Here is a 12515-nt window from a genome sequence, read left to right as displayed (position 1 = left end):
TATTTATTTTTTTTGGTATGGGGGAATTCTACAATGAAGATATATTCTAGGCCTTTATTTATTTTTTTGAGACAGTGTCTCACTAAGTTGCTATGCTAAGCTTCAACTTTGATCTTTTTTCCTGAACCTCCAGGTGGTTGTGATTACTGACATATCCTAATATGCCCAGAAAGATGATTTTCTAACCTCCTTTGGTCCATTTTTCTTTCATCTTATTTATTTGCTATTTCTTCTAAAAAGAAAACCCTTGAAAGCCTAAGATTTTGGATGCATCCAAATCTTATGTTTGATGAATTTGAAGTATTGCAATGCAGATTTAGAAAAACAAAAGCTGCTTATTACCTACCTCTGAATTTTTCTAATCTGACATTCTAGAAATAGCCCCACAGCAATGAAAATTATAGACACAGATACAATTAAGATCTAACTTAACCTTCAATGATGTTCTTTTATAGGCTCAAAAAATTACCTTTTTGAATACAATTTTATTTGATGTTTGCCTCTGTCTTTTCTCTTTGGAAACTTTTTAAAAATCTTTCAAATATTGGTAATAAAATACATTTTATAGGTAATAAAAATGTTAGAATAAGTGAGAGATGCTCAATCCACCATCCTGTTGACTTAAATATTTAGTTACCATCCCAAACATGAGGCACTACATTATGTCTTCCAATTAACATATAGTGAGTTTTTCCTTGAAGACGTATGCACAAACCCATTAAGATTTTTTTCCCCTAAATCCTTGCTACAGTTTATTCTCCTTTCAAATTCTGGCACATTATCATCAACCTTCCCTAGATGAGTAAGAAAACAGAGTACAAAAGTCACATTTGCCTTTCTTTTCAATTACAAAATCAATGGATTTGAGCATGTACTTCACCACATCAATAGACTTAAAAGACGAGAATCACATGATTATCTCAATAGATGCAGAAAAAGCTTTTTGACAAAATAAAGCATCTATTCATGTTCAAAACACAAGAAGAATTGGAGGCATAGAAGGAACATACTTCAACACTGTAAAAGCTATATACGTTAAACTCATAGTCAACATCATCCTAAATGGTGAAAAATTGAAAACATTCCTTTTAAAAACTGAAATAAGACAGGCTTCCCTCTTTTATCATGTCTATTCAACATAGTGCTGAAAACTATAGCCAGAGGTATTAGGGAAAAGAAAGAAATTCAATAGATATGAATAGAAAAAGAAGAGCTCATACTATCTCTATTTGCAAAAAGAATAATCCTATATTTAGAACACCCAAAAATTGCACCAGAAAACATTTAGAACTCATAAACAAGTCCAGTGAAGTCACAAAATATAAAATTAACTTGCATAAATTAATTGCATTTCTATAAACCAATGATAAATCAGCTGAAAGAGAAATTACAAAAACTGTCCTAATTCACAACAGGTTAATAAAAAAAAGAAACACCTTAGGAATCAATCTATCAAAACAGGTGAAAGACCTCTATAATAAAAACTACAGGGCTGGGGATGTGGCTCAAGTGGTAGTGTGCTCACCTGGCATGTCTGCGGCCCGGGTTCGATCTTCAGCACCACATACAAACAAATATGTTGTGTCCACCAAAAACTAAAAAATAAATATTAAAATTCTCTCTCTCTCTCAAAAATAAAATAAAATAAAATAAAAACCTCAGAACAATAAAAAGAAATTAAAGAAAATGTTAGAAGATGTAAAAATCTCCCATGATCTTGTACAGGCAGAATTAATATTGTCAAAACAGCCATACTACCAAAAGTTCTATACAGATTTAATACAATTCCTATTAAATTCCCAATGACATTCTTCATAGAAACAGAAAAAGCAATCATGAAATTCACCTGGTAGAATAAGAGACCCAGAATAGCCAAAGCAATCCTTAGCAAGAAGAGTGAAGCAGGAGGCATCACAATACAAGACCTTCCACTACTTTACAGAGCCAAAGTAACAAAAATGATGTAGCATTGGCACACGACCAGAGACCCTGTGCCTACTACAAGAAACTGTAAGCCCAACTCTCCATGGTGTTGGCTAAGGAACCAAATTCCTCAACAAGATTCCAGAAGCATAATAAGCAAAATCACGAATCAATAAATAGGAAAATATCAAACTAAAAAGCTTTTTTAGCAAAAGAGGCAATAAAAAAAAACACCTGAAGAGGGATCCTACAGAATGGGAGAAACTCTCAAAGACACCTGTACTTCTGCTAGAGCATTAATCTCAAGTATATATAAAAAACTCAAAAACTTAATAGCAAAAAACCCAAATAACCCAATCAGTAAATGGGCAAAAGAATTGAACAGGCACATCACAGAAGAAGAAAAATAAATGGCCAACCAATATATGAAAAAAATTTCAACATCTCTACTAATTACAGAAATACAAATTAAAACTACATTGAGATTGTATCTCACTCCAGACAGAATGGCAATTATCAAGAATATAACTAACTATAAATATTGGTGAGCATGTGGGAAAAAAGGTACATTCATACATTTCTGGTGGGAATGCAAATTGGTGCAACTATTCTGAAAAACAGTATGGAGATTCCTCAGAAAACTTGGAATGGAACCACCCTATCACCCACTTATCCCACTGTCAGTATATACTCAAAGGACTTAAAATCAGCATACTATATTGACACAGTTACATCAATGTTTATAGCAGCTCAATTAACAATAGCTCAGTTACAGAACCAACCTATGTGCCCTACAACCAATAAATGGATAAATAAAATGTGGTATAAATACACAATGGAATATCATTCAGTGATAAAAAGAATGGAATTATAGCATTTGCTGTTAAATGGATGGATACGGAGATATCATGCTAAGTGAAATAAGCCAATCCCACAAAAATAAAGGCTGAAGTTCTCTCTGATATGTGGATGCTAACACACAATAAGGTGGTGTTGGGGCGGGGAGAAGTTCACTGGATTACATAAAAGGGAATGAAGAAAAGGATTGGGGTAAAAGAAAAACAAAAAGGACTACTGAGTTAAACAATGCCCTACAAGTAGCCCTTCAGGTCATGCACCCAGTGGACTGGTTGTATAAGGCTATTTTTGTAGCATCTATAGAAGAAATAGAAGGCATAATCTTACAATGTAACTTGAGAAGAGCAATTCTCCAGAGTTCTGAACAATATCTTCCTTCCACACTGTTTTCTGACAATCTTCCTTGATATAGGGTTAAAGCTCAAGAGAAACTGTGCTACAACCTGCCCTTAGCCTAAGTGTGAAAAATTCCTCTGCAAAAAAGAATGGGATGCTATCATTAGGGCCCATGCTTCCAGCAGCCACTGGGGTTATGAAATAGGCTCAAACCATCTGAGAAATAATCCATTCTCTCAACATAGCTAAAACATAGGACGTTATTTTTAATCACAAATAAATGATAAGTATTTGAAGTGAGAGATATGCTAATTAGCCTGATTTAATCATTCCACAACATATACCTGTATCAAAACACGACATTATATTAGTATGTTAATAAACAATCTAATTTAAAAAAAAGAAATATCTTTTCTAGGACTACTCAGTTGGGAAAATAGCAGTTGGATCCCTTCCTCACTCTTCATACTAAAATAAATCCCCAAAACCTTTCTTATCCTGAAAGGTGGCAGACATTTTCCTTCTCTTTACTAACCTCCCTCTTCAGAATGATACATCACAAAAGAAACATTAAGAAATACACGTTACAAATTACCCTTGGACCAGTTTTCTAACTAGACTTGTTAATGGAACTAGAGAAAATTAAAGTTGGTTAGCTTCATCATCTATTCTAGGTCATTCACTGCCAATTTACTTACTTATATACCAAACTTCTTTTTATTGGTTCCACACTGAAAGCTATAGGATAACATTAAACAACCAAAAACAGATAAAAGAAATTCTTAAAGCTGAGATATACTACCCAGCAACAATCATTAGCTTTTCAATAATTTAAAATATTTTTGAGGATTTAACAGATACAAAAAAACTACATACTTTACAGATTCTATAATTATAAAAGACCACATAGATACTAACCTACTTATTACTTTTGAATACATGTTGTAGTCCTAAGACAGACAAGCAATCTTTCAAAATCAAACTATACTATGTGTGGTTAGTGAGTTTCTCTGTTATAATATACTAGTGGCAAGGTTTTCCTGAAACTTGATAAATAACTAGGAGTCTTAGGATAGAACTACTAGATATTTGACATTTACTTATATTTTTACTTCACTTTTTATAGGAAAATTGCATAAATCTTAAGAACTCTGTGTATTTTATAACAGTCCTATCATAAAAGATATATAATTACTCAGAAGAAAAAAGTAACAAGCTTTTATTAAGTTAGCACCATAAACACTGTAAGCAACATTCTTGAACTTATTTAAAATAAATTATCTAATTAATTTTTTACTTTTTTTAAAGTCCATAAGAATATGAAACAATCATATTATAAAAAACTAAATGTTCATGTTAAATGAAACAAAATAAAAAAGAAACCATTAATAGGTTATTACCTCCAATCCTCCAATATTGTTAAGTAAAATATTTTGCTACAAAGGTATACTCACAGAATAAGCAATATTTCTTTTTTATTTTTTAAAGAAATCAAAATAATTAAGATTCTTGAATAACTTTAAAGTATATTCTAAGAAACATGTCAACTTTGGGGACTAAAACAATACATAATTTGCATTCACTGAACACCATTTTTTTGATCTGATTTATTTTTTAAATTATTTTTTAAATATGACAGCAGAATGCATTACAATTTATATTAAAAACACAGAGCACAATCTCTGGATGTATACAAAATATATTCACACCAATGCGTGTCTTCATACATGTACTTTGGATAATGATGTCCATCACATTCCACCATCCTTTCTATCCTCCTGCCCACTCCCTTCCCTTCCCACCCCTCGACTCTATCTAGAGTTCATCTATTCCTCCCATGTTCCCTCTCCCTACCTCACTATGAATCAGCCTCCTGAAATTAGAGAAAACATTCAGCATTTGTTTTTTTTTTTAGGATTGGCTAATTTCACTTAATATTATCTTCTCCAACGCCATCAATTACATGCAAATGCCATGATTTTATTTTTTTAATTGCTGAGTAATATTCCATTGTGTATATATGTCACATTTTTTATCCATTCATCTACTAAAGGACATCTAGGTTGGCTCCACAGTTTAGCTATTGTGAATTGTACTGCTATAAACATGATGTGGCTTTGTCCCTGTAGTATGCTGTTTTTAAAGTCTTTTGGGTATAGGTCGAGGAGCAAGATAGCTGGGTCAAATGGTGGTTCCATTCCCAATTTTCCAAGAAATCTCCATATTGCTGCACCAATTTGCAGTCCCACCAGCAATGTATGAGTGTACCTTTTTCCCCACATCCTTGCCAACACTTATTGTTGTTTATATTTATAATAGGTGCCATTCTGACTACAGTTGAAATCTTAAAGTAGTTTTGATCTATATTTTTCTAATTGCTAGAGATGATAAACATTTTCTCATATATGTTTATTGGTTGAATATCCTCTTCTGAGAAGTGTCTGTTCAGGTCCTTGGCCCATTTATTAAATTATTTGTTCTTTTGGTGTTTAGTTTTTTGAGTTCTTCATATATCATAGAGATTAGTACTCTATCTGATGTGTGAGAGATAAAAATTTGTTCCCAAGATGGAGGCTATCTATTCACTTCACTGATTGTTTCTTTTGCTGAAAAGAAACATTTTAGTTTGAATCCATCCCATTCATTGATTCTTTATTTTAATTCTTGCACTATAGGAATCTTATTAAGGAAGTTGGGGCCTAATGCAACATGATGAAGATTAGGGCCTACTTTTTCTTCTATTAGATGCAGGGTCCCTGACTTAATTCCTTGGTCTCTGATCTTCTTTGAGTTGAGTTTTGTGCATGGTGAGAAATTAGGGTTTAATTTTATTTTGTTGCACATTGATTTCAGTGTTCCCAGCACCATTTGTTGAAGAGGCGATCTTTTCTCTAGTGCATGTTTTTGGCACCTTTGTCTAATATAAGATAACTGTGATTTTGTGGGTTAATATCTGTGGCCTCTATTCTGTACCATTGGTCTACCAGTCTGTTTTGGTTCAAATACCATTATGTTTTTGTTACTATTCTTCTGAAGTATAATTTAAGGTCTGGTATAGTGATACAACCTGCTTCACTCTTTCTGGTAAGGATTGCTTTAGCTAGTCTGGGTCTCTTTTTGTTCCAAACAAATTTCATAATTGCTTTTTCTATTTCTATGAGGAAAGCCATTTGGATTTCTATTTGATCACTAGACAGCTTTTTTATACATCAAAAATAGTAAGTAGTTCTTTCTCCCCCCCCTCCAAGCCAAAGAACAACAAAGAGTTAAAAATAATTTGTACACAGGACTGTATTCCTCTATTGAAATTATTTTAATATACAAGTAGCTATTATATCTTGCAAAACTAAAATTAGTCAATAACTAACACTTAGAATTTGGGGATGGTTTCAGATAATTTGCAACTTACTTATTAATAAAAATAATAGAGATTCTTCAAAATAGAACTCTCATTATTTCTTAATGGCATATCTTCAAGGCAGGAAACAGTTGTTCTTACAAGTAATATCTACATTTCATCAGGGAATATTAAAAGTGGTAGATTTTCATTCATTATTTACAAATCCATAGTAGACCTGTTCTAAATGATTCATTCTTCTTAGAGATAAAACTTTTATACCATTTCCATTCCAAAATTTTAGATAACTCTCAATTAAAATAAGGTGTAAAACTTTCACATTAGTTTTTACTTATTGAATTACATAAAATTGGAAATGTAAAAAGAAAAGAATTAGAGAAAGCAAAATGTTTAGATTAATAAAGAACTGAAAATCATGACTGATATCAGAAGTAATTCATATTTATGCAGTTACTTAAAAAAATTAAAGTCAAGACTCACCACTGAGATACAAAAGAATATTCTTACTGTCTTTTATTATGATTCTGAAATTTGTACTATTAAAAACAAATCCTAATGCCTGACAAATATGTTAATGAGGCACTTACTAAACTAAATTTATGCCTCAGAATACTTAGATATTTCATCATTAAGACTTTGGGTTTTTCAACCGGTTTTTAAAAACTCTATCTACACTAGACTGGGGATGGAGTTAAGTGGCAGAACACTTGCCTAGTGTGTGTGAGAACCTGGGTTCAGTCCCCAGCATGGCAAAAAAAAAGATTTATCCCTAAAAATTATATTTACACTTAAGCACCTTGGTGAACTATAAACTTTCAAAAAAATCATCCATAACTGATTTATCAAAGAGGTATGTAATATTGTAATGAGCAAGATAATGGTTTTATCCTGGATAAACTTAAGTTATAATGGAAGAGGCTGAGACTTTCACAAAATCTATAAGTTAAAATGTATTTTTCTGTACAGATAGATACACTACAAATCATTTTTCTCATGTCTTAGTTTTTTATTCAACACTTTCAAAAGCAATTTATATTTCTTTTCTTTATAATTCTTCAAAACAAAAAAGAATACTGGGGGTTCCCTTACCTGTTGCTCAGGCACTTAAGAGATTGAACACAATCACCTTCCATTCCCACTCAAAACAGAAACAAAATCAAAACCTTAAATAACCCAGCTCTACAACAATGACAGCACCAAAAGCTGTGGAGATCAACAGCACCAACGCCAAGCTGGCAAATATAAAAAGAGAAGGAAAATTTCAAAACCCAGCAAATGTCTTGATTTGACACAGAGGACAGGAGAAATCATTATTCTAAAGTATATGACCAGTGTTTTATAACTTCAAAATCAATAGTAGAGAACAATTAAATATAAGAAAAGATCCTTATCCTTATACAACATGGATATGAAAAGTTGGATCCATGTTCTTAGCAATGACAAATTACTGAATTTTTTCAAAGTTGATCAAAATTATTTTTTGGCTGAACACCAAAAAAGTATTTGTTGTCTGTATTAACTATTTCTCCTGATTATAAATCTTAGAATTATATAATTATGTCTCATAAAAGAAAATTGTATAATCAAGTCTCAATAAAATCATAATTGCTGATAGACCTGATGGTCCCTTGTGAACCACAAAATAGATCACATCTCATATTACATTTAATTTATACAAGATTCCTAAAAATCTAGGTAGTTGGACTTACTTCAATAAGCAATAAAGAACCAATGAAAGTCTATGAGCAAGGAAATAATATGATCAGAGCAGCATGACAGAAAATTTGCAAATGAGATTAATTTGCCTTCCCATATTTAAAAGAAAAAAGGAGGGAGGAGGTAATAGCATCCACAATGATAAAATCAGAGGAAAACTTAAAATATATTTAATTTAGTTAAATATTGGGAAACTTACCAAAAAAATATAAAATGGAAATAATTTTAAAAGCTATTAAAATTACAAAATGAAAAAAAAAGTAGGAAAAGGCATGTTAAAAATAAAACTTGAATGTGAGTTTTTCCCCACATGCTTTGCTTTACTTCCTGGTTTGTTCTTTCTATAGCCCAATCCAAAAGGCCATGATAGCAGTCTTTCCATCTGTTAGAATCTGTGAGATGGACAGAGGGAAAGGATAGAGGTTATTGACTATGTAGTCTAAGTTTATCAATGTTTTCTTCATTTGTTTCCTCGCTTAATAGATACTGGAGATCATGAAATGGAGGAAGCTCTATTAAGACTGCTGAAAACAGAAGAGTTGCTTGACTTGTACTGAAGCTGCAGGCTGAGATGGTCTGCCCCCTCCCTTGGAGCACCAGCAGGGTGCCTCCCACTCAAGGTGGAGGGTCCTCCCTGCCTCTTGACTTGGAACTCACCCAAGACACATGCTTTGGATATAGAAATATGACAAAGTAGAGGCTTGAAATGTGTTTGCTGTGTATCTCTGTCATGATCATTAAAACAATATGGCCCTGCTAGCCCACTAGTTCTAGAAAGAGGACCATGGGTTTTTAATTCAGGAATACCAGCTGAAAGATTTGCAGCCCAAATCAGAGCTTCCCAGTTAACACCTGAGCCTAGAACTTCCTGAATGTGATACCTCAATGCACGCGTTCCCTTGAGGGACTTTCAGACATTCTGGCTCTTTATTACACAGTATTATTACACAGGCCACAGTGATGCATTCATTAACCGAACATCTTATGTAATTTTTGTGTTTTAGACAATGAATTACTGCTCTAAGGTAAGAGTCACAACAAGGGGGGACAGTTTATCTACACCCTGGGTGGTGTGCCTGTGAGATAAGTTCCCTCGCCCTGAACCTCCCCTTCCCACTTCCCACTTCACACTTCACCTCTCCAATCTGTCAACTCAAAACAGGGTACATGGAGCCCGACCCACACAGTGTGAAGATCAGCAGCCAGTGGGAATATCTGACCCAAGAAGAACCAATAAGAGGCTGTGTTCTAGAATTTCTAAAAAGTAGAAAATAATGAAGAGGTGGGGAAGTCCTGTTTCCAGAACTGTGAGCTCTGAAACCATGAGCCAGAACAGAAACCTTCCTCCCTTAAGTTGTTTATGTCAGGTATTTTGGTCACAGCAACTAAAACATGACAAATAGAATCACTTCTATTCCCTTATACTTTTAAACTGCTATGACAAACTTTAAAATCTCATTGTAGAGTTTTTTATCTTTTTTAAATCTCAAACTGTAACAGATTTCATTTACATGAAAATGCATATACATGTTCATCCATAAAAATTAATGAATACCACTTTTATAGGATCTAAATGGTAAAATGTCTTCTGAGAAAATCTTTAACTCATGTGACAGAATAAAATCCTTTTAAAGTGCTCTGTCCATTAATTACCTTCAGAAATTCTATTTCAGCAAACTTAGAAGGTTTCTTTTAGAAGTTTCAAACAAGGAAAATTTAGATTTGCTTCTAGTGTAATGCCTACCATAGAGTCAGCACTTGCTGTATGCCTCCTGGAGGATTTAAAAGCCGATTGGCCCACTGCACTAGCACATTTTATTGTTATACACACACAAATAAAGAGCAGCAGAGAAGAGCTGGAGTAAACTGACAACTAGTAAAACCCATCTCAAGTAATGAAAATCCTCAGAATAAATCCTGGGTGAAGAGAAAACTAGCAGGAGGAAAAAAGTCTAAATGTCAAAAGTAAAGAAACAAAATATTAAAAAAATTATTATTTTTTTAAAAGGTGTTTCTACATGGGATGCTATTTTTTTTAACCTAATTCTCATTGCTGAAGCTTCTGAACTAAAGTTTTTAGTGGAAAAACTGTATGACAAAAATCATATACATTAAGTATTTCTTTTTTTTTGCCTTTTCCAAAATAAGATTTTATTTTGAAAGTCATTTGAAGGACGCTGAGGAAGGAAGGAAACCTAAGACTCAATGGTGTATATTCCAAATTTATCTTCTTTCCAAACCCACCAATGGTCTTTGTCATGTCAAAAAGTAGCTTTCTTTGGTAATTCCTACATTTATCTTCCTGGAGGAGATATCTTTTCCTATAAGCCATCTTTGTTTTTCCTGTAGAGGAGAGCTTTATTTCCAGGAAACAGCATATTCATTGGAGAGGGGTATTTCTTTAAAAACATCAAGGTAGATCTGATATGTTGAACAAAGTGGGGGGGCTCAGACAAAGGGGAAGTGGAAAGGTTCTCTAGTTCTCTAGTATTTGCTTATCATCTTGCTGCAACCAGAAATCCACATATGGAAATGGAATCCAGGAATACGGGCCTATCCGAAGTTGCTCAGTCTTCATCATAAATGCTAATCATGGGGCCTCCAGCTAAAGCTCAGGCAGCTCGCAGTTCCTCCTCGGGGTCTCGATCTTGAAATATGGCTCTGTATATCTCTGCTGTTTTAATGTTGACAGCAATGCCATAAATTATTGGAAAGTGGTTTTCATTTTCTTCTCGGTCATTTCATTCTGTCACACATAATGTCACCAAGTGAATGTCATCTTCTTGTTTGTCAAATTCACTAAGAAGTTGGTGAGTAAGTTCTTGTGACAACTGCCTGTCATCACTGAAGCCTCCCACGAGGTGCACTTCCAGCCTTCCACTTTGAGCGTGGTCAGAAAAGGATTTTATGGAGTTCATGATCAAGGGGACCTCAGCTTTGGTGTCAGTTCCATCACAATGTGTCAGGCAGGTAGCCCCATTACCTGTGTGCCTCAGGACCACAATATGACAAGTGGTGGCATCATCAGAACCCAGAATGGAGATGGAGCCATCCTTTGGGGAGGTCACTGCAAGCTCTCTTTGCTGAACATACAGAAGGCCCTGGGGTCCCACTTGTTGACCTCTGAGAAGTCTGGCTCTTTCCTCCAGAGACGGGTGGTCTCGGACCAGCTCCCTGGCGGACTGCGGCAGGCACACTCGCCGCCTGCAGACCAGAAGCAGCATCGCAGTGGCGACCGCCTGGGCAGGCCCAGGGAGGCGGCCTCCCCAGCCCCGTGTCGACACCGGCCCGACCCCTCAAACCTTAAAAAAATATTTCACGTTGAAGAAATATTTCAATGACTAAAAAAGTGTACTCTCCTGATAGAAATAAAAAAAATGGTGCAGAATCAGATACAACACCTTTGTGCTTATGCAAAACATGACGTTAGTTAAACCAGGTTAGTTTAAAATGTATATTCACTACTTTGAAGTAACATGGTTGACTTTTGATCCAATACATTCTTACTCTTTCTCAATATGTTCTTGTGCCTACCTCACCACAAGTAGGATGACATCAATGGATGATTCTTTTTTTTATATAAAACACAATTACTTTATTAATTTCTAATAATCAAATACTGCCAACTAACATTACTTCCATTTATGCATCATTAAAAACAAAGGATCATTCCTTAGTATTTTTAAGTCATGCATTATATAAAAAAGAACTTAAAATGCACCCTGATTAATTACGTAAACTGGTATTTTTTTTAAAAAAAGCATAACTGATAATTTGGTTCCTTTCTTCATAAAATGGAAATTTAAATACTTCTCCTGATAGTCTTGAGGTCAGCATTATGTTATTAGTGCAAAATGTGGGTATTATGGTTTCATCTAGAAAGGTGTCTATCCTATACACCTTACTTAAACAAACAAATTGTGCATAACAAAGGCATGCAGTCAATGCATGATAGAAAGCATGTTTCAAATACATGGCAGCCCCTCAGGCCACCATATTATTTAGGTTTTACATTATCATTTATGCAATTATAGATTAATTATACATAACACACTTTTATACATTTTAACCCTGAAGAAAAATAATTGGTGCTTGAGAAAATTATTCTAGGTAGCCATTTGCTTTGCATCGGGAGAAAGTGAACCTCCAAGAGTTTACTGTATGCCATGTGGGAACCATTAGCTCTGGTGGGTAGATCAGATGTGCAATGTATTTCACAGTGACTGTTTCCTACATCCTGGAAATGCTGCTTCTGCCAATCAGCCAGATGGTAAAGCACATCTGGAATTACCCTTGTATGTGGTTTTCCCTTTTTTATTTTTTC

At 34.2% G+C, this 12515-nt stretch overlaps 1 pseudogene; it reads right to left on the bottom strand.

The window, feature by feature from the left end:
* Positions 1 to 10541: 10541 nt before the first annotated feature.
* Positions 10542 to 11415, bottom strand: LOC143640916 (protein N-terminal asparagine amidohydrolase pseudogene; annotated as a pseudogene).
* Between the last annotated feature and the right edge of the window lie 1100 nt (positions 11416 to 12515).

The sequence above is a fragment of the Callospermophilus lateralis genome, unplaced genomic scaffold, assembly GCF_048772815.1.
Source record: "Callospermophilus lateralis isolate mCalLat2 unplaced genomic scaffold, mCalLat2.hap1 Scaffold_74, whole genome shotgun sequence".
In the NCBI taxonomy this organism is placed as follows: domain Eukaryota; kingdom Metazoa; phylum Chordata; class Mammalia; order Rodentia; family Sciuridae; genus Callospermophilus; species Callospermophilus lateralis.
The sequence above is the reverse complement of the archived record's forward strand: the minus strand, read 5'-3'. Positions and strand labels throughout refer to the sequence as shown.